A 7,500-nucleotide genomic window follows, 5' to 3' on the forward strand; every position below is an offset into this window, starting at 1 on the left:
ATTCTAATGTAGTAATTTCTTGTAGATCTTAATTAGAAAGAAACATTATCGAATCCAGTCACATTAAACAAACCTTTGACCATAATATTAATTTAAGTTTAGGATTATTTAAACTTGATGATTTTATTATTGATAAAATTGTAAAAAATTCTCCAAGTGTTACTAGGCTGGGGTGACGTAACGTCATGTGACCAAACGTCCTACCTGATTATGAAGTATCTTGTGTGTCCTTCCCATGTTCCTAGCTTGTCTTCTACTTTATGTATATATCCACCTATGTATTCCTTGATAATGTCTTAAAATAGACGAAAACGTTCGGACTAAGCTTCTTATTTCCCAGTGGTTTTTTCTGCACACACGCACACACACACACACACACACACACACACACACACACACACACACACACACACACACACACACACACACATATATATATATATATATATATATATATATATATAGAGAGAGAGAGAGAGAGAGAGATAACGAGGTAAAAATACAAGACTGACAGTCAAATTAACCTTTAGAAAAGGACCAAATAACTACTTCTAAGATTATTCTACCTTTCATAATATGTATATATATATATATATATATATATATATATATATATATATATATATATATATATATATATATTATATATATATATATATATATATTATATATATATATATATATGATTAAATCAATCAATCGAAACAGAGGTTTGTTTCATTCTTTATATTCTTACAAACACAGTATGTTAATAACTATTTGATTAATTTACTAACAGGTTAATTAACTATTAAGTTAATCGATTATCTAGATTACTTATCTAATCATTTTTACTAATTCATTCATTTATCTATTCATTCATACTGACCTTTTGATTTGTGATGTTTGGCTTTGTACTTTAGAATTTTTATCAGTCTTCCTACTCACATTTTGAATAAAATCATCTAACGATTATCAAAAAAAATTATTGAATATGACACACTCTCGAAGTATTTACAAAGGATTACAGAGATGGAGCAAGCCGACAGGAAACCTTTTGGTCCATAACTAGATTGGATGCGAAAAAATTATAATAATGATAAATAAATAAATAAATAAATAAGAATATAATACAAAGGATAGATATAATAAATAAGTAAATGCATAGATATAGTTAAATAGGAAACAAACAGGTAAATAATAGATAATATTAAATTGATATATAACTAATATTAAGTGAGAATCAAGCAAATAAATATAAACAGACAAATGATAACAAAACAAACAAACAATATTAAATAAATGATAGTCATTACAGTATCTTGCTTAGGTGTTTATCTAAATTCTTAAAGCTTCGAACTGAACTACATTGCACTGCCAATGCAGGAGGTTTATTCCATTCATTAACTACACAGTTGGCGAAATTGTTTCTACCCACTTCCAAAATAAATCTATTTCCTGACAATTTGAGGCCATTGTTTCTTGTCTGATTCTCATTTAGTGTGAAAATTTGGTCACTTTTGATGTTGTCAATTCTCTTTAGAATCTTAAAAACCTGTATCAAGTCACCTCTGAGTCTACGCTTTTTAGGGAAAACAGATGTTATAGTCGGTTTTCGTATGATTTGTTTTTTATATTTGGAATAAATTTTGTGGCTCGCCGTTGTACTTTTTTAATCTGTCAATGTCTTTAATGAGATTCGGTGATCATACGGAAATAGCATATTCCAAATGTGGACGAATTAACGACTTATATATCATGTTAATGAGAGATGGACTTTTGAAGTCAAAAGATCGCGCAGTCCTACAATCTTATTTGCTTTCTCAGAGGCTGAAATACACTGTTTAGATGATTTGAGATAGTTACTGATAATTACGCCGAGATTTTTTTTACAATCCACTTAAGTTAACGATTTTCCAAATAAGTTGTAATCGTACTTACTCTTATTTTTACCTATATGCATTACCTTGCATTTATTTGTGTTAAATTTCAATAGCTACTTTTCAGACCATTGCTGTAATTTATCTAAATCTACTTGAATATATAATTGGTTTAAGTGATCATTTGCCATTCCGTACAGTTTTGTATCATCAGCAAATCTGGAAACAATATATTTTAGTCCGTGGTCTATATCACTTATATATACTATGAATAGATGTGACCCAAGAACAAAACCCTGAGGAACTCCATTCGTAAAATTTTTCCATCTAGAAGTTTTTCAATTTAAAACAACTCTGTTTTCGACCATTCAACCAATTACTATTCCAACTTAACAGGCTACCACTTATTTTGTGTGAAGCTAATTCATTAAAGTTTTTCGTGAGGGACGGTATCAAAAGATTTTGCAAACTCTAGATATGTTAAATATATTAAATATATATGTATATATATATATGTATATATATATATATATACATATATATATATATATATATATGTATGTATGTATGTATATATATATATTTTGGTCATAGTTCGAGACGTAGAATTCGAGTAAGTTAGTCACGCAAGAACGTTTCCGTCTGAATCCATGCTGACTATCATTTATCAAGCAGTTACTTTCTAAATTATGTTCGATAGCATTTCTGATGATAGTTTCCATCATTTTTTCTACGATTGAAGTCAAGATTATAGTCTTGTAGTTATTAGGTTTCTTTTTGTCAACTTTTTTGAATATGGGAGTAACGTTAGCTAACTTCCATTCTCTTGGGATATCTCTGGATAAGCTGGATTTCTTGAAAATAATTTCTAATGGAACAACAATCTCATTTTTCATTTCCTTTAGGATTTTTGGATGCCAACCGTCAGGTCTTGGTGTTTTATTAACTTTTAATTTTCTATATACCTTTAAATTTTTTCTTTTGTTATATTTATCGTAGTGAGGAAATTCCCCCAAGAGTTTTCACAGGTTTCAGTTTGAAGTTCACTTTGAAGTATTTTGTTTACGAATGCTGAGCTAATATAGTTCTTTAGAACATCCCACATTCCTTCATATGAGTATTCCAGTTGACCGTCAACAGATAATAGTGGGCCAATGTGATTCCTAATAACCTTTTTATCTCTAATTTAACAATAAAATTCTCTGAGATTATCTTTGGATTTATCAGCGATATTCATTTCATATTGTTGTTTTCGTTTTCATTACCCTTTTTAAATCTCTTTTTATTAATACATAATTTTGATAGTCATTAGGTGCACCCGAGCACTTGTATTTCTTATAAGCCTGTCTCTTTCTAGCAATACTTTTTTCAGTTTCTTTGTCATGCCATTTTGGACGAGCATGATTTGGGGGGGCGTCTGTCCTTAAATGGGATGTAAGTATGAATCATCATAGTAAGTGTATTTTGAAACATTTCCCACATGTGATATACAGGTCTTTCGCTTAATTTTGCCTCCCAATCTGTAAGCTGAAGCTCCTGACGTAGTCCTATGAACTGAGTTTTACTTAAATTGTGTATTTTAGAAACACAAGTATCTATTTTATTTTTTCAGCAGTTTGAATCTAAGTTGTGATAGCTATTTGCAATAGATTCACCGATTTCTATATCGGTTATCATGCTTTCACGGCTAGTGATCAATAGATCTAGTAAGTTTCCATGTCTTGTAGGTTCCTTTAAATGCTGAACTAAGTAATTCTTGAGTGTATTTGGGAAGGCTTATGGAAGGGTCTTCATTGAGAGGATTAGGAGAGGAACAGAGGGAGTAATTGGTGAGGAGCAGTGTGGATTTAGGACAGGTAGGGGTTGTGTAGATAAGATTTTTGTGGTAAGACCGATATGTGAGAAAGCTGTTGGAAAAGGTAAGGATGTTTTTTGGGCTTTTATGGATTTGGAAAAGGCTTACGACAGGGAAGACAGGAAGGCACTGTGGGAGGTACTGCAGATATATGGGATAGGAGGAAAGCTGTTAAGAGCAGTCAAGAGTTTTTACGAGAGTAGTAGAGCTTATGTTAGGATTAGAAATGGAAAGAGTGAATGGTTTGAGGTAAAGGTGGGACTTCGTCAGGAATGTGTTATGTCACCCTGGCTGTTCAATTTATACATGGATGGGGTGGTGCGACAGGTGAATGCAAGGGAAGTGGGTCAGGGGTTGGAGATGGTTAAAGAAATTGGAGAAAAGTGAGAAATAAGCCAGCTGTTGTTTGCTAACGACACTGCACTTGTAGCAGTATCAGAGTAAGGATTGAGAAAGCTAGTGACAGAGTTTGAGAAGGTGTGTGAAAGAAGGAAGCTAAAGATAAATGTGGGCAAAAGTAAGGTGATGAGATGTACAAAGAGAGAGAGTGGCAGCATTTTGGAAGTGAGCATTAAGGGAGAGAGACTGGAGGAAGTGGATAGTTTTAGATAGTTGGGTGCGAAAGTGACATGAGAGGGAGGAGTGGGGGTGGAGGTAGAATGTAGATTGAGAGAAGCAAGTAAATGCCTTGGTGGATTAAAAAGTGTAATGAGAAATAGACATCTGGGAATAGATGCTAAGAGGGAGTTATATGAAGGCGTGATTATGCCGACAGCACTGTATGGGGCAGAAACATAGAACATAAGAGAGGTTGAGAGGAGTTTGAATGTATTTGAGATGAAATGTCTGAGAAGTACGATAGGGGTTACTAGGCTAGATAGAGTGAGAAATGAGGAGGTGAGGAGAGAACAGGGGGGGAAGGGAGTTGGGAGATAGGGTTGATGAAAGAGTATTAGGATGGTTTGGACACATGGAAAAAATGAGTGAAGAAAGATTAGTAAAACAGGTGTCGGAAGGCAGAGGTGGAATGAGTGAATATGAGGGGGCGTCCCAGGATGAGATGGATGGACGGTGGTAAAAGGGGCATTCCAAAAGAGAGGAATCTCTGTTGAGGAAGGACGAGAGATGACAGAAGATAGGGGTGAATGGAGAAGGGTTGTGTATGGATGATGCTGTGATGCATGAGGAGGAGTGGGTGGGGGATGGGGGTGAGATAGTGTGTATGAGAGGTAATTTGACGCAGCCCGAAGTGATTTCTCCCCGTCTTCTCCTTTTCTGCATGAAGGGACGGAGAGTGGGGGTCGCCGAATTAATGAAATGGCCTTGCTGTGGATGTGCTGTGTCGTGCGACATTGCTTCTGACCCAGGGCAGTGGACAGGGTGCAGGGATGACCCGTCATCCAGGAGGTGCCAAGATGAGAGGGAGTGGAACATGTAGGGGATGGAATGGGTGGGAGTGGTTTCTATGACTTTTTCTTTTTGGCTACCCCCGTGTAAGGTGGGAAAAAGGCTTTGGTATATGTATGTATGTATGTATGTATATATGTAAGTAATTATCGCCGAGAAAATCTATCAAGCGACCACCTATATGGCAATGTTCTAGGGTCATCCAATCGATGTCAGTAAAATTGAAAACACCCATTATCAACAAGTCCCGGTTGCAGAAACTAGACACTTCTTGAAACAACAGTTTTTCGACTGCTAATAATAATGTCTTTGGCCTGTATATTACACCTACATTAATTTTTCGTCCATTTGTTTGGGTTAACTCTACCCACAAACTATCATATGCATCCTGTTTCACTTTCTGTAAAACACAGGCATGGACATTACTTTTAATGTACAACAGAACATTCCCACCTTTCTTGTGGTTTCTATCCTTATGAAAGTGTTAAAATCCCGCAATATTAAATTCACCTTCAAGCTCTCCACCATTTAAAGCTCTCCACCATTTGAGTTTCGACCCCAAAAAAGGAACTAGTTCATTATAAACTCTCAGAATAAGGTTGGTAAGAACATCTTTGCCTCTGCGAGTAAGGTGGATCCCATCAGAAGCGTAAAGGCCATGACGCCTGGAAAAGAGATACCAAGGATAAGGAAAGTGGTATCCCAGTTGCGTGCACAACTGTGATATCCTTTCATTGATCCCTATGGGTCAACTGTTCCAACACGAGCCTGCGTATATCCTCGGAAAGATCCCACAGAGTACGTGACTGTTCCCACGTTCCTTCATCTCCCGAAGGACCTTGTAATTCCGAACAAGTTCCTCTGATCTCAGCTACCCACATCGTTACTTCCTGTATGAACAATCGTAACCGTGTTCGTCCGTTTTTGCTCCTTGATGGTCTGAGTACAATCGGAAATCCCTCGGCCAGGTTGATATACAAGCTTGCAACGTCATTTAGTCTTCCGCCGCAGGATGTCGTCATAGCCTAGCACCATGGAGTCCCCCACTACCAAGAATTCCTGATTTTCAGCCACCTCATCTTCCAGTATAGTAAAAGGATTGGCTAGAGCCAGTGGTTGCGGTTGCTCCGCAGGGCACTTGCTTACCAAACGCGGGCTCGACAAACGGGACCCCATGGAGCGCCACTCGCTCACGGAAGTGGCAGAAGTGTAAGAGGTGGAACGCTCTTTGGGTTGTGTTGAGGATTCATTCTTCTCATAGAGCACACTCTTGAGAAGACGAATTTCCTCCTCACACATCCTGAGAGGGACCCCCAGGTTCACACAACGTTCAAAAGGTATTTCGCTCCTCCTTCAGTAATACAAACGACAGAGAGAAAATATAAATCAACAAAAGAAACAAAAATGGTCAAGAGATAAACTAAATACAAGATGCTTACTCTGCTTACCTTTAACTATTATTAATATCTTTGGAGTACAGTAACAGACTACTGTTTTGATTCTGATTTAATAGAACATACACTTTATCTTATAACTGTAACTGTATAGCGCTATACGTATACAATTACAAAAACACAGCACAATTAATTGTAACTATGCGGATATGTAAAGTTCACAGGTAATTGCTAGCTGGTGTCTCGGCAGAAAGCTAGTTCTCTAGCTGAGGTCACGGAGCAGACTGAGTTCTCTGGCTGAAGTCTCTTTGTCACTTATGATTGCAACTATTACCTTTAATCTTGCTGCCACTAGGAAATTTTATTTAGTCTTGAAAATTCCTATGGGTAGTATAAGTGTGAACGATGAAGTGCAAGATTGTGGGTATTCTTCGTTCAAGGAACTGAGAGCAGAAATATACGTTCACCCGTCTCCATGAATATCGCTCATCACATAACATATTACTGTCCCATATCTTATAAGCAGAGCTGGGTGCGTTACCGCCGGGCAGATAGTGCAATACCGCCGGACAGGTAGTGCGTTACCGAAAAATCTGGGGTGCATTTCCGTCAATGCGTTTCCGATTTTAATTTCTTTAAAGCGGTCCGGGTTATTTCATATGTGTATATGTATATACACATATGCATTATGTATACGCATATTTTTTGGTAGCGCACTATCTGACCGGCGGTAACGCGCCCAACTTTGCTTATAAGAAACACCTTACCAAATACTGTGACAGGGATTAGAGATAAGATAGAAACCATCTATCATCTGGTGGGTGTTCTGACTTTTGAAATAGAAAAAGAAAATTAAGGTTTCCACTTTCCTTCATCTCCTGAAAGAGGGCCTTATAATTCCAAACAAGGACGCATGCCAAATTAAACCAATCGCGAAATTTTGTTCATCAAAGATAGGATGTAATGAGGAGCCTTGTCGCTCTGA

General features: G+C 36.8%; 1 protein-coding gene across 5 annotated transcripts in view; it reads right to left on the reverse strand.

Annotated features, from left to right (window-relative positions):
• Nucleotides 1-7,500, reverse strand: part of LOC143024880 (uncharacterized) — a 608,334-nt gene that overhangs the window by 156,637 nt on the left and 444,197 nt on the right. The gene's annotated exons all lie outside the window — the stretch shown is intronic.

This window comes from Oratosquilla oratoria, chromosome 4, assembly GCF_046742065.1.
Source record: "Oratosquilla oratoria isolate Oo_2021 chromosome 4, ASM4674206v1, whole genome shotgun sequence".
Lineage (NCBI taxonomy): Eukaryota > Metazoa > Arthropoda > Malacostraca > Stomatopoda > Squillidae > Oratosquilla > Oratosquilla oratoria.